General features: G+C 44.9%; 2 long non-coding RNA genes across 4 annotated transcripts; both read left to right on the forward strand.

The window, feature by feature from the left end:
• The first annotated feature begins 154 nt into the window (after positions 1–154).
• On the forward strand, positions 155–20178 carry LOC115336585. Of its 3 annotated transcripts, none has more exons than XR_003921834.1 (3): positions 155–668; positions 835–1123; positions 17943–20178. It is a non-coding gene; the product is annotated as an uncharacterized LOC115336585 (long non-coding RNA). The 3 variants fall into 3 exon arrangements; XR_003921835.1 differs by having other exon boundaries at positions 155–410; XR_003921833.2 differs by having other exon boundaries at positions 155–1123.
• Positions 2828–5923, forward strand: LOC115336586. The gene is made up of 2 exons (XR_003921836.1): positions 2828–4066; positions 5338–5923. It is a non-coding gene; the product is annotated as an uncharacterized LOC115336586 (long non-coding RNA).
• Positions 20179–22030: the final 1852 nt, after the last annotated feature.

The raw sequence follows: 22030 nt of genomic DNA on the forward strand, positions 1-22030 counted from the left end.
GAGCGGGAGGGCAGGCCAGGCCGCGCGCATGCGCCGGCCGCCGTGCGCAGGCGCCCTAGCGGACGGGGCCGGCACGTCCGCGGCGGGTGCCGGAAGCGGCGGAGGGGACGCGGGAAGGGCGGCGGCGTTGCCGTTCTCGGCGGGCGAGCCTTGGGCCGCGGCCCGTCGGTCCGGGCGGGTTCCGCCGCCCAGGCGGCGGCCTCCGCCCCTAGCGGGCTGCCGGCCGCGGGGCGTGCTGGTCGGTCCCCGGCGGGGGTCGGCGGATGGGGCCTGTCCCCTCTAGGTCCGCCTGCCTCGGGTGTCCGATGCGGAAAGCAAGCTGGTGATTGTGTTCCGGCGAGCCCTGTCCCCGTGTGTCCGTCCCATCCCGCTCCCCCCGCTCCCGCCCGCTTTGGGGAGCCGCGGTGTCGGTACGTGGCGCTGTGACCCGGCAGCGTGGCGCCGGGGTGGGGGGGGGGGAGCCGAGGGGGGCACGGGCGAACGGCCCACGGGTGAAACGGAGCCTTAAAATGATAACACGCCGCATGGGTGCTACAGAGGGGTGTGCGCGTTTTCTGTGTCGTGCTCTCCCAGCCCATACTCGAGTTTTCTCCTTTACTGTTGCTGTGCTGTGAAGGAAGCATGTTTGTCCTTAAAACTCGCCCATGACGTACGCAGCCTGCCTTACGGTAATTTCGTACGCGGTGCTGTAGGGTAAGGCTCTGCCAGGGCTCTGCGGGTTTCAGTGTTCCCGGTGCCCTGGAAACCGGGCTGTATCGCGCCGGCTGATACCAGATGTATGCTGCAGCCGTCCTCGCTAATAAAATGGTATAGACCAGTAACTCATTTTTGCAGGACACTGTGCTGGCAGTTCCAATCGGGTGGAACCGGTAGCAGGAGTTGGCTGCAGTGTGTTACATCACCCCTTTCCGTCTGAAGAAGCTGCTCGACGTGTAAAGCATTGCAACCTCTTTCCATTAGAAGGGGAGGCAAACTGTGGAATTGTAATTTTTTTTTTTTTTTAATGCAAGCCTGTCGATTTTGTATTGTTTTGTATTACTATGTGCAAAGCCTTTTTGTCCTGACCACTCTCAGGATCAAGCAGCAGGAGAGGATTTCCCTGCTGACTGCTCCAAGCATCCAGGTACTTCCACCAAAACTACATTCAGTCTTTTGCTTTTCCTCAGGACCATTGCTGCCCGTCATTCACCGAGTATCTTTTCTTTTTTCCTTGCACTACAAAAGCATAGTGTGGTCCTAGTTTCCTAGATGATTTTCTAGTTACACAGATTGTTGGGATCAGATTCTTCGTTTAAGACCAGCAGCCTGGTGATTTGGTGAATGAGCCAGAAACCTTGGAGCGTGCCTTATGAGTTGCCTGAGAGCTTTCATTGCTTTGAATAACCAATACTTGGTGCTCCCGCCTGTGGCAGTGTTTACAGTCAGCCTCCCTCTGTTCGTGCCCCCACGTTCTCTTCTTGGAGACGGCATCAACATCACCATGCTTCTACCCAACCCTGATCTTGCTTGTGAAGCCATTATATGGCTGGTTCTTCATGCATGCGCTAGGTTGCTCAGGATTTTCTGGTAATGGTCATGAAGCTGGGAAATCTTCCATGGTGGTGAGTTTTAGTATTTATCAGTGAAGTGCCTGACACCCAACTGGTTTCACCCCACCTCCAGTTTACCAGTAAGGTCTCTGCACAGGGATTGCTTTGCTCACAGCTAAAGTGGAACAACATCCTGGATGACATGCAAAGTGTGTAAATGTTCATGGAGATACTACAGAAGAGCATGGGGGACTAAAATGTCCAGCTGAAACTAATGGGAACATTGAGGCAGAAGGTTGGAAATGCCCATATCCTGAGCTAGCAGCTTTCTTCTAGCCGTGTATTAAACTCCCTGGTTTAGGGACATCCCAACACATGATTTTGGTCCTTAGTTCAGCACTGAGGCAGGACAAAGAAATCAGAAATCAACTGATCTGAAGGGAGGTGGAGTTGGGGAGGAATGGCACAGGGAAAGGGGTATGGATCAAGTGTCTCAGAGAGGAGAGACTGGACAGGTGAGAAGAAGGGGGACTGTAAATACCGGCCTTGCCTATTTCAAGTCCCCTTCTGCTAGCATGTGTTGAATGAGTCTCAGCAATGGCCAGCTGCATGTTGGGATTTCTTTGAAGTAATGAGCTTGGGTAGACTTTTAACTGGGAAGAGATGGAGGTGTTGGAGCACAGAGAAGTATGGCTACTGGAAATTGAAAATTTCAGAATGTCGTGATTTAACCCCAGCCAGCAACTAAGCACCACGCAGCCACTTACTCGCTCCCCTCCCCCCCCCTCAGTGGGATGGGGGAGAAAATCAGGAAAAGAAATAAAACTTGTGGGTTGAGATAAGAACGGTTTAATAGAACAGAAAAGAAGAAACTAATAATGATAATGATAACACTAATAAAATGACAACAGTAATAATAAAAGGATTGGAATGTACAAATGATGCGCAGTGCAACTGCTCACCACCCGCTGTTGGACACCCAGTTAGTCCCCGAGCACCGATTCCCCCCACCGCCACTCCCCAGTTCCTATACTAGATGTGACGTCCCGTGGTATGGAATACCCCGTTGGCCAGTTTGGGTCAGGTGCCCTGGCTGTGTCCTGTGCCAACCTCTTGTGTCCCTCCAGCTTTCTAGCTGGCTGGGCTTGAGAAGCTGAAAAATCCTTGACATTAGTCTAAACACTACTGAGCAACAACTGAAAACATCAGTGTTATCAACATTCTTCACATACTGAACTCAAAACGTAGCACTGTACCAGCTACTAGGAAGACAATTAACTCTGTCCCAGCTGAAACCAGGACACAGAATTTCACTGGTCAGAAATCAAAGATTATTTTTTTTTATTTGGAGATTTGCAAATTGTTCCCAGTGCAGGTGGGGACCTCTGCATGGCAAGCATAAACCTATTAAAAGAAATGCCGGCTCTGCTATTTCAGCTGCCTTGTGAAGACCCCTTAAAAGCTTAATCCACCGGTCCTGCCTCCTGTCCAAAAGCCCTCAGTTCACAGCCTGAAGTTCCCTGAAGCCCATGGATCAACCAGAAGATGTCGATAACGTTTGGAGGCAGGGAAAAAAAATGTTTAGTTACATGCCATGTGCGCTGCGTCCGGGAGATGGAGATGTTGGCAAACAGCACAAGGGAGAGGACAGCAAACCAGCGGCAGGGGTGGCCCAGGAACCGAGCGGGGAGACCGAGTGCTGTGGGAGCGGGCAGAGGGTGAGAATCAACCTGCTGGGTCAGACTCGTGCAGAGGTGGGGAAGAGAAGGCGGCTAGAGAGACACAGGGGAGAGCTTTCTGGGACCAAAACTGGGAGAAACACAAAAAATAGACATGTGAATTAAACGACGGCATTGTGAAGACCGGGGGATGCAGGCATGGATCCTCAGCACTTTTTAAGGGTGGGACTATGCGGCGTGCTGGGGCAGGCTGCCGCCCAGCAGTGGCTCGCATGTGACTCCTGGGTGGTGACAGCATGCACAAGCCTTGTGTTGTCCCAGACGCCAGCCTGCCAATTTACTCAGCTGGCCATCACCGAGCGCCTCCTCAACACGGGCCTCAAGCACCCATGGCTGGTGGCATCCTCTTGGCTGCTGGTGGTGCTGGGTGTCCTGGGCGGGAGTGGTGGAAGGGCACCCCTGCCCAGGCTGTGCGCCCTGGCAGGACACCTGGCTCAAAGGAGCCCGCCAGGAGGACACGCATCCTGCTACACCAGCTGTCCTGCCTCACCTGTACCTACAGAAGCATACCTAGGAGATAAGCTTACGTGCAAGTGGATCTGCCTGTGATCTTGACATACTGGAAATCCACCCCTCGCTTGTCAGCCTTGTGTGGTGGTATTTGGTTTGGCCAAGAGGTGTCTTGGTGTCAGCACGTGAACTCTATTATGTGTGAAAGCATATAATGTCTCCACTAGTGAAAATATGCATTACTAGACCCTGCCAGCGTCATTGTGAGGGCTGTTAAAAGTGGATGGCCATATATTCAAGTGGAGCACACATAGATGGCTGCTGCCCTGCTATAAAGACAGGGGACAGGTAAGTAAAACAATTGTAGAAGAAAAAACACCTGGTGAAGCTGGTTAGGATTGTTCAAGGGAATGGTGAAAACAAATGACTGTTGACTAGAGCAAAGTTGGAGTCTACAGGGACAGGAGAAGGAGAGAGACACTAAAATCTTAGGAAGAATAGACCCAAACTCAGAGAGTTCATGATTGAAAAGAGAAGTCATATGCAGGAAGATATGGGGTTCTTGGATAGGGTTTGAAAGGGCTCTTATTTAAACCCTGCAAAACATGCAGAAATGGTGAGAAAATCAAGACATAAAATCATGTATGAACACCTATTATTTCTTTTAGTCCTAAATGTGTATTAAGCTTGGGTGGTTTGGTGGTTTTTTTTTTTTTGGAGAAGCCTTGCGAAGCCTCTATTGCATGCTCCTGAAGACTTGAGTTGTGAAATCAGAGTATCTAAAAGATTGGAGCTCTGGGGAAAAAGTGTAGTTGGAGTGTTAGCAGTGGTCCTAGGGTATCTGTGTTACTCCTCAATGCAAATGTGACATGGTAAGAAGGAGAACACATGCCTAAGAAATGTCCTTGTGAAACAATAAACCTGATTGTTGCTGCGACCTAGTGAGACCAAGGGAAACTCAGAAGAGAAAGGCTGAGAGAAATGTGGGAAGATAATTTTTTTTCATTTTTTCCACTAAATGAGATCTTGGGGCAATTGATGCAAAAAAATGACCTGTGCCACTTTCTAAGTGATGTACTTCTTTTTGCTATTTCAAGATTACACTTAACTATGGTAGATTTAAAAAAAAACAAACCATCCCCCTGAAAGCAAAAGTACTTAAATTTGTGCTCAATGAAGAGCTGCAGAGTCATTTCAAATTTGGGCTTTTGGTCTGTCAAGAAAGATCAAGATCTTCCAGGTGGAAGGAAACGTGCATGGGTACCACCGAACACAGGAGTGGCTATCTGGAGCTGGCTCTGGACTGGGGTCTGTGGGTACAGTGGCAAATGTCCTGGTGGGGGAGCTCTCGCAGAGCTGTGCTGCTGATGGACTTTTATTCCAAGTTGTGCTTTCATTAAGAGTTTTGTTTAGAAAATATCCTAATAGCTTTGTATTTATTGAGTAATAGCGACACAGATATCTGTTCCAGGAAAAGCTCACTGGGATTAACTAAATAACTGGAATGACAGAAAATTTCTTTTCTCATTCGGCATGAAGAGACAGTGACTTTGCTGAGACTTGGCCTGTGTATTTCTTCCTTCTGGTTCTAACGCAAGCCACGCTTTTTCATTTTTCAGCTAGCAAAGAATAACTGAGCAGAGACTGGCATTACTGGGAAGTGTGCAGACATCAGTGGTCCATGGATTTCGGTTCAGTCATGATACTAAACTGACCCACAGCAGTTTGCAGAGAATTTCAGGATTGGTGGCTGAGGAAGCGAGGAAAGGCAGGCAGCTGTCTCTGAAATAATGTGACTTGGATTGCTGTGAATCTCTGTCTCTTCTTGCACTGCTGTTGTATATCTGTGTATATCACTACGTAAACTAGTGAAATTACAGTGATAGAAGAGAAAGCAAAAAAAAAACCCAAACCACCCCCAAACTTCTGTTGTACTAATTCAGAGAAAATAAATGACATAGCAAGAAAGCCTTATTGTGACTTAAAAATGACATTTTCCTGTTATAAAACTCCAATATTAACTATGTAGTAGGCATGAGAAGGGAAAAAAGGCCTGATAGAAAATCAGAAAAGTGCCTGAAAATCAGGGTCACTTTAGAGACTTTCGTGATTTCCTGTAATGTGACATAAACCATCTATTGTGTTTTTGCTGGCAAATTTGTAGCTGAGGTCAATGTAGCAGAAAATAAAAGTTGAGAAAACATACACAGGGCTGCTGTGTTGGAATGAGAGTTGTGTACCTTATCAAACCGGTCACAGAGGATGGTGCCTGTTCAAATTTACATAAAACAAATGCTAATGCATCTGTTAGACTGTATTCTAACATATGTGTTGCTTTCTGTCAGTTTTAATTTTGTGTTATCAGAAAGCTTTTGTTTAGATATAAGCAGCTTTTATTACACGGGCTTGTTAACACAGGTCTCTGGCAATGGTTTTCTCCCCACTCCCCACTGCAAGCTGGTGACACTAAGCAGCAGTGCCCGCTGTGGCCCCGACGCCGTCTTTCTGGCACAGTTCTGGTTCTGCTGTGCGGGGCACAGATGGGGCTGGTGGTGGGGATCTGGCCAGCTCCATGCCCTCTGGTCTGGAGGGCAGTCAGCCTCCTCCACCCAGCTCTGTGCTCAGGTGTGTGGCCCTGCTGAGAGTTAGTCTGCAGTCTGACCTGGGTTTTCCCTGAGAAAAGCAAGAAACCCCAGAGGTCGGTCCTGCCTTCCATGTCCCCCCTTCAGGGTTTGGCCCTTTGATGGCAGTGATGCATGCAGAGAGCTAAGCATCTCCCAAGGCCATGCGTGTGGTTTGCTAAAAAGTTTAGTGGAGGGAACACGTACAGCAAGGGCCAGCGAAGCGATGTGGTTTTGTAGGGAGCGGAGTTGGGGACTGAACCTCAGTCCTAGGCCAGTGGTTTAACCACAAGGTCAATTCCTCATTCGTTACGACTTATTTAATAATAAAGCTGAAATAAATACTTGAAATTGTCTTAGGGAATTTTTTGCAACTTTCCAGTCAGAATTAATTAGGTGCTATGAGTAGAGCACCTGAACCATTAGAAATGATTCACTGCTTTCCTTCCTAAGGATGTAAATTAACACATGTTCTGTTTTGCTGACGGAGTGAATTCTGCTTTAGGAAACTTGTGAAGCATGGCTAGTGTAAGTAGAGACAAATGCATGATGCTAACTGTCTGAAAACAGCAGCTTCAGTTTGCTCTTCTTTTGTATTGGCTTTCTTCCCCTGTGACAGTCCTGAGTAACAAGGAACCCATGCTGGTGAGAAGCTGAACCACATAAACCTCTTTCAACAGCATTTTGCCTCAAATTTCCCCCTTCCGCAGCATGACTGAAGGCAGCAGTCACAGAGTCGCAATCTTGTGAACATTAGCAATAAAAACATTGTCCTCTTCAACCTCCTGGATGATACTGAGATAAAAACGTTAATGGTCGGTCTACACCACCCCACCTACATTTTCTAGCACTAGTAGAAAATTGAAGAGAGCTGGTAATGCAGGCAGGGGAGATGGTGGAGACATGGTGAATTCAAGGTGATAGAAGGTCTAAGCCCTGTGACCTGCTTCACTGCCCTCCTGCCTACCCCCAAATACTGCCCAGGGGCTTAAAAAAAAAGCCCCTAGGCATGTGTTAAAAAAAAGTGTAATAAAACGTGCTTTAAAACCCCTATATTTGGGCTATGTCCTTGTAGACTGTGCCTCACTGTATCTGGCTTTGTGCCTGTGTAAGCTGTGTATGGCCCATGAGTAAGTGCTTGGACCTCAGGCTCCTGGCTATGGAGGACAACAGATGTATGGGCTTGAAATGATGTGAATGGTGGGCAAGCCCAGCCTTGGGAACAAGCCTGGCCCGATGCATAACTCATAGTGCAGGCATATTCAGAAACCTCTCTGTGCTGACAGAGATAAATGGAAGCTGTAGGAAAGTGATAGAAAGCAGAGTTCAGACTACTCTCTGTGGGTGATATTCCTCTTCATGTTTTATTTCCAGTTATTTTAAAATTAAGCCATAAATTGAAGGCAGAATTCACATTACACATTCATCTCCTCTTCTGCAGGCCCCTGGGGGACAGCTGGTCTACTTTATCAAGATGCAGAGTGGAGGGTTTCTGACCATTGTTGAGCTCTTTTGTGTATGTGTATGTACTGCTTGCACAGGCAGGTGTTTTCTTTTATGTTGTCCTGGGATATATCATGCTTTTTTCCCATACTGTTACTTGTTAACATCCATAGTGGTATTGCTCAGGTCTTGTTTTGACAAGATGTATAATAGGGCCTGGTCCCTGGAGAACCAGGACTTATGCTGAGGATACATTTTTGCCCATATTGGAACACAGAGTTGAAGAAAAGACTTTTTTGGATTTAAAAAACATCGTTATGAAAGCAGGTAAGGTGAGGAGAAAAGGGAAGAGAAATAAAAAAAGACACTGTGAACAAAGGAACAATTTTATTGCCAAAATCATAGCTATTAATAATATGTAGGTTGTCTAGAATGACTTTCTAACCACTGAATCATTAATTAAAACTGATTGAAACTTTTCCTGCTATTGAGGCATTTAGGATGGTCTTAATCTATGTGGATTCTCTATTGTCTGGTAGCTGGGTCAAACTCGTACTGAAGACTTTTCGCTAGTGGGACGCCAGTCTAGGTCTCTCTCTTCCACCTGGCTGCATATTTTCATGAAACTCTGGGAACTGAATGTCTCTAGGACATCTACTGCTCCGTCAGTAGCTAAGGCTGGCCAACAAGTAAACGTATCTTAGGAGGGGATGAATGCAAAGCCAATGAAATTACCTGTAGGCAATGCTTAGGAAAGCAGGCTGGTAGAAATCACACATCCAGCAGCAGTGAACCTAGCTAGGAAATTAAGCAGTGAGCACGCCTGGGCACTGGACTGAAGTTGTGAAATAATTTGACTGGCTTCTGGCACATGTGGCCGTGGACAGTGGGTACCCTCAGGTCGTCTTGGGGTATGGGTTTGGTTCTTGCCCCAAGGAAACTCATCAGCATGACTGCTCACAGCTAATTTACCCTGTGAGATCTCATGGGTTGGAGGCAGGTTGCAATGGAGGGTGGCTGGCTGGCTTAATGAGGGAGGTGTGTGGAGTTGCTGGGGGCCAAATGAGGTAGCTTGTCCTCGTGTGGAAGGAGGGGAACCTGAGTGGTCAGTCCTTGCAGAAGCAATGGAAATGGAAACCAAAGGAAGGGGGAATCACAAGGAAAGGAGCAGTTGAATTAAGATCGAGGTGCTCTGATGAACTACTTCTTGCTTCTTTTTCTTTCATAATCTGGTCCTGCCTACAGCTCTGAGCTCATGTTTTTGTACTCCCCAGCTTGCTCCATCTGCTCCCACTTGCTGTTTGGCAAGGCTGAGCGTTTTCATGGCTAGGCTAGAGAGTACCTGGCTCTTTGGCACAGCTGGTGGCCAGGATCAAGGCTTTCATTGCTTTCTGGCTTGGCAGGCCATGCTTCCTCTCACTGCAAATCCTTTCGGCTTTTGCCACCCAGGCTTGTTCTTTCCTGACTGAATGTAGCCTCCCTCCACCAAGCTAATGGTGCAGCATTACCCTCCCAGCAGTGAGAATTAGCCCTGGTAAGCAGCACTGCTTCCCTCTCAAATGGACCAAGAGGACCCTGTGGTGCAGAGGCTACAAACATGTCCTTTCTTACCTGACAAGTGAAAACCCTTTTCTAACAGAGCTTCCTTGCCTTTTGGGGGGGTCTAAAGCACTGCAACTGCATTTCACACAACCCTCTAAGCTTATTTGTTTGTTTCAGGCAGTAAAAAACAGCAAGAGAGGACTTGGTCAGCAAGACAATTCCCCAGATAATTGTGGAAACATGTTTAATCTTATGTTGCTGTGAACCCGTTGTTTGTTTCTTGATGCCAGTAGTCAGAACATTTATCATAACTGCTCTGAATTATCTCAGCATGCCATGATGTCAGGCGGGGCGAGAGTCTCCCTTTGAAGTCGCCTTTCTTTCAGTAGGTGGATTTAGCAAGGAAAAGGAGAAAGGATTTAGTCAAGGTTATTGGAACAGCCTGACATCACTGAGCTCACTTGGAGCGGATGCTCCTGCATGAACGGTTGCTTTGTGTGCACTCAGAGAGCAGCAGCTGATGGGTAGTCCTGTAGGATCATGGATGATGAAGGGCAAGGTCTGACACTGGCATCCACAAGTGTGGGTCCGCTGAAACCAATGGAGTAGCATATTGTGCCAGATCTGGATTTGGTAGTGAGTGTAAAGACAGATGGGATGTGGAAGAAGGAGATTACCACAATTCAGGAAAAAGCACTGGGCTAAGTAGTTAGTCCATACTGGAGATGATCAAGCTGCTCTCTGTCTCCTGATAAACAATTGTTGGAATTATGAGCTGAGGGAGATGTCATGTCTCAGTCCTTCTAGTGTAGCCTATTACCAAGGCTCATTTTTCTCATGTCCAGAGCAGCTGGAAGCGCTTGAAATGTGCCATGACATGGAGAGCTTGAGTCTTACAGCCATTAAAACACAGCCACGGGGCAGGCTGGAGGGGTGGTGCTAGCTCTGCCTGTGCTCAGAGGTGGTCGGACACCAAGCAGCTCAGCCTCAGCATGCTGTGGTGGGAGGCTCAGCCAGAGCGAGTGCGTGCTGCATGTGTGTAGAAGGATTATTACTCAGCTCAGCATCAGGCTAATGTGGCCACACACTTCCCTAGATGGCATGGCCCACGTTGTGCCAGGGAGGCAAAGCAGGCCTGTTCCTCCCTTTGATCTACCGCGTAGACATGTCTCGTGTCTGGGATGATGCTGGTGCAAAACTGGCTTCAATCTGGCAGCTGCTGCAGATTCCGCCATGCAGGTGGGCATGTCAGAGGAGCAATGCACCTTAACCAAGGAGATATGTTGACCCTATAGCCTTTGGAGATGCAGCCACTGGAGAAACCTGAAGCTGCAGAGGGGATGGAGCGAGGGGGGTGGCAGGGCTCAGAGCAACACGGACATCTGAGCTACCAGGAGAGAGAGATTTCAGCTCTGATGGCAGCCACATTGCATGAGAGGATCTGAGGAAAAGCCAGGGGATTTAACTGGGACAAATAACATGTCTTACAGCTTGATATCCTCTGCAGCACGAAGAGAGCAACATGCCTTTGCTTGTAGGTGTTCCTGTCAGGAAGTTTGGCATCAGTATCAATAATGGCCAAGACCCATTCTTTTTGCTCTGTTTCCCTGCAAAAAGAGGGCTGTTGTAGCCATGCGGAGTGGATCTATGTCTGTATGCTTGCATCTCTCCCTTGGACCTATGGGCTAATTTCAGCTAGAGATGTAGAAGCATCGATTTCCAATAATTTTCATGAAAATGACAGCCTGGATAGAGAGGAGAGATGCCATGGAGGGCTCCTTTGAGGGGCTGGCACCTGTGTTCACCCTTTATTGAACCCCGTAGAAAATCAACATGGGAAAGGGATATTTTGGATATTCCTCATAAAAGAAAGCTTCACCTTCACAAACTTCACCTGGAGTTTGTGCTCAATTAGAAAGCCCAAGCCTGTGAGGCAAAGCAGCAGGAAACCAGACTCCAGTAGCTCAGTGGCTCCTGGTGCTACTTCTCCCTCCCTTGCTTTCTTTAATGGACATGCAGACCTGAGACCTGAGAGTTTGTCTGGTGCAGGCATCCTGGCACCAAAGGAGCTGAAGTACATGGAGAAGCATGCTGTGGTGTCGGGGGCATGCTGTGAGCTAGGCTTGCAGGTGCTGGCCCGGAGGAAGAGGAGGACCAGGAGTGAACCCAGGGGATGGAGCAGATTTTGCTGCTGAAGTCATGGAAGAGCCAATGCCATCCTGCAGACTCGTTTCCTTCTTTAGGAGTGCTCTGTAAAGTGTAGCTTACTGAAGGGCATTGTCCCATTTGCCCAAATGTTTTGATACTGTTAGTTATTATCAGGTTTTATTGGTGCTCTTTGGGGTTTCATTGGTTCATGGAGACCAAGCCCTCAGGGCATATGACAAGGGATATGAGCTAGAAAAACAAGCAGCCTCATACTGCAAGAAGTCATGGTTCTTTACTGTAAACATGTGGAAGTTCTTTGCTAAAAACACAATATGGGGAAAGCAAACTTTGATGAAAACTGGATCAAGGAATGACTGAGCCAATACAGTTCATATAAAAATAAAAAATAATACTCAAACTAAAGAAAGCCAGGAGCTTTCTTGGCTGTCTTGCAATGACTGGGAACATTTTAATTGTGAATGCAATTACAGTTTGTGTTTTTCTTGAGGCTTGCAAAATTCTAGCTAGCCTTTTTGTTCTCCTTTTTGCATCTCTTTACACATCTTATTTTTAGACATTACCACAGAAGAACCCACATGTTATCAGAAAAGTTGATGTTACTATATTTCTGGCCAAACTGGAGGGAGGAATTTTCAGAATCTTTCCTGGAAGAAAAGGCATGTGATGTTGTCATTTTTCTAGATCAGGTAGTTTTGGACACTTGAAAACTGTGCCTCAGGCTACTGGTTGCTCTGCAAATATAAATACAGGACTACTGGTTGCTCTGCAAATAAAAATACAGGACTCTGTATGCTGGAATATTGAGTTACCTGTTTTGCTGAACCCTACATTGCACATGTAACTATTTAACAGGGACTAAATTCCTGGAGCCGACTTCCCATTTACATTACACCCTCTTTGCCACCTTGGCAGTACAGTTGGATACTTACACTGACATACGTATGTACACACAGCTGCATCTGCAGCTACACACAAAGGTATGCATGCGTTTATCCCTAAAATGCGTAGAGGTTACCTCTATATCTAGATGTATTTTTTACAAGTGAATCCAGACAGCAGGTATGAAACTTTTGTTTTACATGTGATGATTGTGGTGTTCTCTTGACACCAGTGGAAGATATGTCATGCAAAGAGTCAAGGGTCAGCCCCTCTTGTGGTATCTGCACTGTTAATAAAAACACCCTAGTCTAAATCCTGATCATATGGAAATCAATGGCAGTTCTGCCACTGATTTTAGAGCAATGAGGAGTTGGTCCAAAATTTCAGTTTACGCTACCTTCTTAATAGTTTTGTCTATTAAATTTAAATTGCCGGAGACTGTAAGATAAACATTGGGGGTAAAAAAAATGTAATAAAATGGTTTAATTTATTTCTGGGTCTATCAAACATTTGTGCTGATAGTATTTTTATGTTCTTAGTTTTCATTTTAAAATAAACAATCACACTGTGATGGGAGATCTCCTAATTTCCTGTTAATAGAGTTTAAATTGAAAAGCATTTTTCAATGGGAGAGCTGCCCATTTAAATTATGGATGGCAATTTTGTTCCATTTTTAAGCTCTTCTCTTCTGGCTGGAGATCCTTGAGTCATAAGGCATTTATAGCTTCTTTAACAATACATAACAACAACAGAATTGACACTTCCATATACATCTATAAAGATGTTAAAAGCATATTATGGTTAAAACAGAGAAGGGCAAAATCCACAAGTTATGAGAGAGAGTCCCATTCACCTGCAGCACCTTCCCAGCTCTGAAACCCATGTCTCTCTCTTCCCTGTGGTGGTGAGTCACCCGTGACAGCCCATGACCAGACAAGCAGAGGACTACGTAAAACGAGAGCCCCAGGAGAGCCATGACCCTCAGTGAAGGGGGGACAGGAATGTCCCCATGGCCCTGACTGCATATCAGACCTGCAGGAACCACAGTTCAAGTCCCACCTAATTTAGAGCAGAGGGGAGGCAAAACTTGGGGAATAGGAGATCACATCCCTCCAGGTCCTGATACTCTGAGGTGGCCTGTGCTGTGCAGCTGGATGCCTGGGTGGGATAACTATGTGAGCTAATAACGGCAGTGGGACCTATAGGTTATTCAAAATCCCTAGTTTACGTGTGTATACTTTATCTTTCCCTCTTTGGAATCAGAGATATACATACATACATATGCATATCCATATCTGTATCCATATCCATATCCATACACATATGTATATGAGCCATGTGCTCAGTAAAAGGTAGGAATTTCTTGCTACTGATAGAGCTGTGGGGATATCTGGTGGGCAGAGGGTTGGGAAGGGCAGGTAATGGGCAGAGGTGCAGTGCAGAAGGAGCACTGCAGGGCTATGCCAAGCCACAGGCACAATAACATCTGAGTGTGAGGTCCTGGCCCCGCTGAAGTAAATGGAAAATCTTACACTGGCTCTAGAGCCAGTATTTCACCAAGTATGAACAAGATACTAAAAAGGAACTGATTAGAAGGGAGAAACCCTGGTAACCAGTGACCATGGAAAGGAAAACAGGAAGAGTACATGACATCCTAATGAGGCTTTAGTTTAGCAACACATTTTATTCTCTTAGGGACTGATGCAGTGTAAGAGTGATTCCTTGACTCTGAATTTATCTGCTTTATTGGTTTAGTGCCACTGCCATAACTTTGTCGAATTTTTTTTTAAACAGAGATACCATAAGAGGCTTCTAAAGCTAAAACATATAGCGAGTAAACTCTTCTACATTCATTTTACTTTGTGAGTCAGGCTCCTATGTTTAAATTTGGTGCTTCAGGGTGCACTTTGAGGCTTGTTGTAGCTTTATAAATGGCCATTATGTGGGAATAGGGAAGGGAGAATTCTGTCCTCCAGGCTCATTTTTGGTGTCCCTCTGATTTGAGATTATTACCACAGCACGTTGCATCAGTTATGTTGGATATGCAGTAAATGACTTCGACTGTTAGGAAGCCATTAATCAACAAGTCATCAACAAGATAAAACTTACTGTCTCTTCTTGTGCCTTTGGATGTGAAGGACAGTGCCTGATTGTTCCCGAGCCCCTATAATCAGAATCAAAATGCTGCTGGCTTCCTGGTGAGGTTTTGTTTTCCTGGTACCACGTTTTCCTGGTGAGGATGTGAAGTCCTGTGGGCTGATACCAGGGGATGTTTTGCTGGCTGCTCACCCATTGCCAAGGAAATTCAGAGGCTGGAATTTTTAGATTTTATGGACGTGAACAAGTTGTTTTGGAGAGCTTGCCTGGGGCCTCAAACTGAAAGCAAATGCATGAGTGGCTTTGCTTGGAATAGTGATTTTTAAGAATGAACAAGTATGAAAAAACAATGTAATATGTGCTTCTGCTAAAGCATTTGAGGGTTATCATATCTCCCATTCTGAAGAGGTGCAGGGGTCAGGAGAAGCATGTTTTATCATCTTGGAGTAAGAGAAGATTAATATTTACAATCCATTGTGTTTTGGTGTTGCTGGTCCACAACACTGGCTGCTTCTGTGATTCCCTTCATTAAGGCTCCAAGCTCAGTTCAATTTTCCTGGCATATATATTTGTATTTTACCTTTAGCTGAGTTAGATCTTAAATTAAGTATTGGCTTTTGCAATGTTTCTGCTGCTTACAAGAATGCCTTAGTTAACCTAGCAGATATGTCTGATAGAAGATGGACAGTATCACGAAACCTTGACTTGAACAGCCTTGAAGTGTGGTTCCCAAGCCTGTAACATAACCCAGTGATGTACACTCACCCCTGATGATATATTTTTAAAACACTTGAGAGCCAAACTCTCAGATGGTGCAACTTGGTGTAGCTCTTTCTTAAGTTTACAGTTCATGTTGTCCATAAACATCTACTCATCCATGCCAACTCTAAAGAGGTCCCCTCCATCCCTCCTGATATCTTTGGGTTTCATTCAGTACTGTACAGTGTAGAAGTAAGCCTCAAACCCTGGCTTGCCTGTGCTCACAGTGCAATTCTTGGAGGAGCCAGATTCACTGGGTAACTGATAATCTCTACAACAGAGGGAATGCAGGGAATTTGTACTTTGTTTCCAGCAGGAATATATAAAGGAACATGCCACACTTTGTTTTCTAAGTACCTATATCTCTCTTTCTTTATGTAGTTAAATGATTTGCAGTGAAAGAATTGTATAATCCACTTCATCTGCTATTGTATGATGCATTGCAAATGAGTTGTTAGCAATTTTTAGGGCAGTGACTGTTGGATGGTTATGTGTGTGCATATGCTGTGTAACAGGATGGGGTATGGTTTCTAAGGGTTACCACAGTAGGTATACATTCTCTATGCCTGGTAAAGCTGGGCCTCACATAATAATATTTACTAAAGAGATACAACACTACATCCATACTTCTGTGCGGGAGACTTCTGAAGCAAAAACCACAGCACTGATAGAACAAACACACCCTATTTGGGAGCACTAATAAATGTACTGTTTTGCGTTACACACATCAAAACCATGACATATTGTACTCCTACCCACCCATGTTTTTGTTTGGTGACGATCAGGAGAGGGACAATTAAGGTTTTTGGTGGTAATTGTAGAGATCAGCTGGTAATTCAGCGATGTTATAGTTTTGCTAATGTGCTTCGTGACTGGTGAAATTCTGCTGTAAATCAGTAAATTGCATATGTCTGTGAGTGCATGCATTAAAACAATAAAGGGTTAAGACAGTATTATTGGGTTGCCCTACAGCATGGTAAACCTGCTTACTCCACTCACTGACATGGGAGTTCAAGGCGATCAGTAGTAGGCAGGAAAGATAAATCTCGTTCTTGCAAACACTTCTGCATGTGTTCAACTTTAAAGCTGTGTCTAGCTCTATTGGTGTTAATGGCACTTCTCAAGGGCTTAGAGATGAGTTGATTTTTAAAAGCTTGCAGGTCTGTAGGCTAATAGCATCCCAGTATTGGACCATAGGAGAATAAGTAAAAAAATATATCACAAAATGTGCTGTATCAATTCAACAAATGTATTTAAGTTTTAATTATTTATAACATTTCAGAGTAGATTAGTAAATGTTCTGTAAGGTATTGATAATAGTAACGAAGTCTGAGTAATTCAAGGTCTAATTACATCATCTTGCTATTAAGTCATGCTTAGAAGCAGAAGAGAAAGCACCAATATGAGTTCAAGCAACAAAATATGATTCAGCAAAAAAGCACTGGTTGCACTAGGTTACTAAAACTTTCAGGAATATTCAGTAGTAAGTATCTCTGCTTGTCTTAATAGACGGGATTATTTAGCTTAGTTGGATAACTTGGAGTATTGGTTTACTCACAGTATATGTGCTAAGAGAAGCAGACTGTCCTATAATTTGTATTTAAAAGATATTTGGAACCCACTAAAAGTCCTCCCGAACCTGTTCCCCATCGCTTTGTTCGTGGAAGAGGCATTGCTACCTTGCATGGACCAGGCTGGCACAGCAGGAATGAGACCTGGCATTCACACAGTGTCATGGGATTGACCACCACAGCCATAAAGGCTAGTGCCAGCACCAGCTGTGGTTTGGCAGAGACACTGCTGGCAGGTTCAAAGTGCTTGTCCTGGCTGGCCTGGGCGATGAGCACCATGAGGAAATGGTCTCTGCCACAGCAAGCCAAGGCCAGATCCCTGAGGAGGCATCCCGGCTTCCCACCGAAATACCAGGGTGGTGAAAATGGCTGTCATGGCTGATAGGCAGCTGCATCCGAGATGGCTTCCTCTGCTCGTCTGATGTCTCCTACTCTGTGGTGCTCTCCTTTACCTCCTCCCTAGCGCTCTGACGGAAAGATCACCAACATGTACCCCTTATAAACGGATCAATAGACCATAAAGGATGATCATTAGGAAGATAAGACCTCCCTAGCTCATTGGCGATTATTTTATGATATTTCTGATTAATGATTCCATTTTAGCCATTTCAGTGCTCAGCAGTCTTCATTCGTTAGTGTTGATTATGGAACTCCATGCCTTGCCTGAATCTGAGTTATTTTGACCAACAAATGTGAATTAAAATCAATAGAAATGTCATTAGCATCCCAGTGCCGTGAAAGATAATACGACCATTTCTCATGCATTCAGTTTATTAAAATTTGCTAAAGTGTGAAATATGTATGACAAGTAATGATGTTTTAATCTTTTGCCAAGGTAACAATTGAAAGCTGATTGATTCCATTCAGTAATTATAAAATCAAAATGATGGAAGATTGTAATCAAGAAGGATTCTGTCTCATACTTTGTCACGCCTCCATGCAAGATAAAATTCTCATTTGTAACATCTCTTTTATCTGAAAAGAAATCAAATTCCTATTTGCCCCAGTTTAAATCTCATGGCTAGTTAGATAATAAACTTTTTTTTTTTACTCTGATGAAAAGATAAAAGCAGCCTGCACCCACCGAGGGGCTATATCCTCATGTGTGCCATGGTACCTTAAAAGCTCTTTCTCCATTTCCAGGTATCCTTACACAGCACAAGGCTGAGAGGACGACTGCTTTGCATCGCTGGGGTGCTGGCAGTTATTTTGGTCCTTGTGAGACAGCTGAACATCCAGTCCTTCCTCCTTCCCCTCCAAAAAACCCGATGCCAGCTTCTAAGCCAAACCATGGAAATGTCCTCAGAGCCTGATGGGCTCTCTGAGCAATGCCTGGAGCCAGGCAGGGTGTGCTGCCCTGCCAGAAACATGCCGTCCCACCAGCTGCTCAACATCTCACCCACTGCTGAGGCACCCCAGACATATGAGCCCCAAATGAGCCAGAGAAGAGACTGAACCTCCAAAACTACCTATGAATTCTTTGCTTGAAGTTATCCAGAAGAGATGAAACTCTGCTGTCAGTCGGCATTTTACTGTAATACTGAGGTCCAGTAAGGGGACAGGCGCCCAGGAGACGTGGCTTTATTTCTGGCTCTGCCATTCAAATTCTGCGTGGCCTTGGGCAAGTCCTTTCCCTTGTCCCTGCCTTCCCTTGTCCACACACCCCTCTTTTGAACTGCGCAATGGCAGTAGAGATGACTTATTGCAGTGCCATGGCCGGTTGGATCCACAGAAGTAAATAAACAATGAAGGCAAAATGGTGTAATTTAAAAAAAAAAAATTCTGCTTGGCAAGATCTTGTGTAAACTAGACAAGGAGAAAAATGTGGTATGTTGAGTTTCTCTAATTCTAGTCTCTGCTTACTTTTCATGGAAAGGGGAGTCTCACTAGCTGGGGAACACAAACAATAGTAGTTGGCGAGTCCCAACCTACCAATGCAACTACAGGATTAATTAGGAATGGTCTGAAACCCAAGCAGGGAGTAAAAAATAAACCCAGCTTATCTTTTCACTTGCTTTAGACAGTAAGAGTAGTCTGTGGACCAGACAGTCATCCGGAGATGTCCTGGAGCAGAAAGCAGTTTCCTTTCGGGTCTGCTTGGTTTTGACATCCAGACTGGGGAAGCGCTCAGCTATTTGTAAGTGTAGAAGCAAGTCTCTGTGAAACACTGACATTTTAGGGTAGGCTGAGTGTCTGCAATGAAATCCCTGATGCAGTGCAGTTGGTGGGTGGCGTCAGACAAATTTTAATGGGCTTTGTAGTAGGGCCCAAACATATCCCAAAGAACAGGAGAAGTAAGCTTTGGTTTAGCCAAATATCTAAGCATGTACTTAACCATTGAAAATAATGAGAATTAAGCATATACTTGAGTCATCTGCTGACCTGTATCTTAACTACTGAGTAACAAATACTGACCTGCAGAGACTCTGCATAAAACAGGGATATGCCTTTTATATGCCCAAGAGGGACACACCATTTAAAATAGCAGATTTCTTTGATTTTCTAGTGACATAGCAAAAGCAGAATTTGGCCCTGTGCTCCTTGGAAGAAGGAAATTTTAAATTATTATCAACTGCAGCTTCCCACTGCAACATTTTGCATCATGCAGGTTAATGGCTGGCTGCTAGAAAAGAGGACTTCTCTGTTTCTGTCTAACAGGATTTTTGGCATCCTGCTCATTAGAAGGGTTATTTTCTTTAACCATATTGCTGTAGGAATGCATTTTTTAAGATTCCTGCTGCATTGACACAACCTTCATATCTTTTCAGCTTATAGTTTCTGGAATTCTTTTTCTCCCGATAAGAAGTGATGTTGCTGGGTGTGCTTTTTCTAACAAGCCTTGATGGAAGATCAAGGAAGAAAAGCTAATATATCCGATGGCTTGATAATTTCAGGGTCAAACCAGATTTTAAGTGGTGGTTTTCTTGCACTTGCTGATGAATCTGTTTGATCAAGCAGCTGGTGTGTGAGATCTAGACGGCAGCACATAGAACACATTAGGAAAACAGAGAGAATGTGAGATTAAACTGAAAAGAGGGAAGAACAGCATTTCCTCACCGTTCTACATGAAGGCAGAAGATGCTCCGAGAGGATACAAACTCAGTTTTCTTATTGGACCTATGGCCTCTTCCCCCCATCAGATTATTCAAAGGTAAATTTGCTTTTCACTATCTTAGACAGACCATTTCCCCCTCACTGGTATACTTACTTATTAGTAACGTTATTTGTAAAATGCTAACTTCATTGCCTGCACTGTTACGATGTTATCTCTATGTGCTTCTGTGAGAATGTAACAATGTCATGAAGAAAAATGATGTAAAAATGATGTGGGTACATAAAATGGGATTGACAAAATGTAATAAATCACTGCTGGGCTGAAGAACAGAGCTGCATGTGTAATGAAATACTTTAGCATTACATCACCGTTTATGTAACATCTGGCAGAGCCTTGTATTTCAGTGCTGCTTTGAATCAGGATAATTTTTTCTCTCTGAGAAAAGAAAAAACCAAGCCATTAGGTTTTGCACATAGAAAACAGGGAAAAAGGAAAAAAAAAGACACCCTTGAAATATCCGTATGAGGTTCCCCTGAGTAATTCTGCCATCGCCATCTTAATGCAAATAACATAATAAGATGCCTACAAAATAGTTAACATCCAAGCAGGATTTTTTCAGTGTTGTAAGAGAAACATAACTTTAATGTGAAGGGGATTTTCTGAGGTTAAACAGTTAATTTCCCCAAATAAGAGTTTTTCTAGTTGGCATCATTACACATACCCTGGGGCCAGGCTTCCAGCAAAAACCCAGGTGTGAATTATATATACTTGAGTGTTTTCCACAAGGATCTTTTTTTTTTTTTTTTTTTCCAAAGGAGAATTGAATTATCTTTCTGCTATCATGGACTCCTGGTCCTGTCTCACACAGACATGTGGGTGCTCCTTCAGTGTGGACTCCCCCACGCCAGGCTGCCAGCAGAGTCTTCCTCATCCCTGGGGTGAATCGCTGTGCCCAGGTTCACCTGGGGTGCCACGCAGGACAACATGATGTGCCACTAGTGTGAATGTTAGTTGAAATGTATTTAATTAGCTGTTACAGTAAATGAAGTCAGAAATGGAAGCGTCTGCTACCAAAGCCTCTGGATGACACCCTGACCTGGCTGAATTCAGCAGAAGTTTTGGTGTTGATTTTGCGGGGACTTGGCTTTTGCCTTGTACGTCTTGCCCCTGAGCCCCCCGGGAGGTCCTGGTGCAGTGTCCATGGTGCTGTGTGTGGTGTCGCAGGGATGCAGGCTGCCAGGCCTCGCAGCAGTGGTGATGCTCTCCTTCCTCAAAACTTCAACGAGCGGCAGCTGCCTCGGACACTTGAATGGGGCATTGGCAAGAACTTGCTGTATCTAAAATAGGCTTTTTGCTTTCTTTTTCAATACTCTACCATTCAAGGAGGAAGTAGGACAGGTTGCCAAAGAGAAATCACTGTTTGTTTAGCTCCTTTTCAGTTAATCAAATATCATGCAGATAAGCCACTGTGACCGTCATTGCTCTTCTACCAGGGATTTTCATATGGTGTATTTATCCAGCAGTATAGGTCTGGCTAATACATACACAGAGCTAGCTGTTATAGCTATTATACTCCCCCTCCCTATTTTCCCCAGGTTGGTACAGAATGGTAGATATTGATATGCTCTTAAGTAAAGTGCGATATACGAGTTTGGTTTTTCATGGTGGGAACGGCAAGGGGAAGCGGAGCAGTTTGGTTACAACAGTTACTGCTCTAGAAACCCAATGCAGAGCAGGCATCTGGAGTGCTCTCATCCTTTCTGAGCAATAGTTAGAGTTACTGAAAAGTTTGTTTGCTTCATTTTTTAAACCAGTGGTGACTTCTATTGATTTTCATTTGGAGGGGAGAGTGCTGTAAAGCATGAATGTCATTGCAAGCACAACAGTATAAAATTGGAAAAGGCAAAAGAGGGAGGCAATGGCCATATGATTGGAGTGTAAGATTTGGAGTCAGGATGTCTTATTCCCATTTCTGATTTTCCTGCAGGTGACCTTGGGAAAAGAAATCACTATCAGGGCTGAAAGCTGGACATGCACAGGGCCACAATGACTTTTACTAACAGCAGAGGCAGCAGTGGGACATTTTAGGATGAAAACCCCTCTTTTCCAGCACCTGAAGTTTTTGGATGAACGTATTTTTTCCTTTTCTTGCAGGAGTGTCACGGCAATATACAGC

This window comes from Aquila chrysaetos, chromosome Z, assembly GCF_900496995.4.
Source record: "Aquila chrysaetos chrysaetos chromosome Z, bAquChr1.4, whole genome shotgun sequence".
In the NCBI taxonomy this organism is placed as follows: domain Eukaryota; kingdom Metazoa; phylum Chordata; class Aves; order Accipitriformes; family Accipitridae; genus Aquila; species Aquila chrysaetos.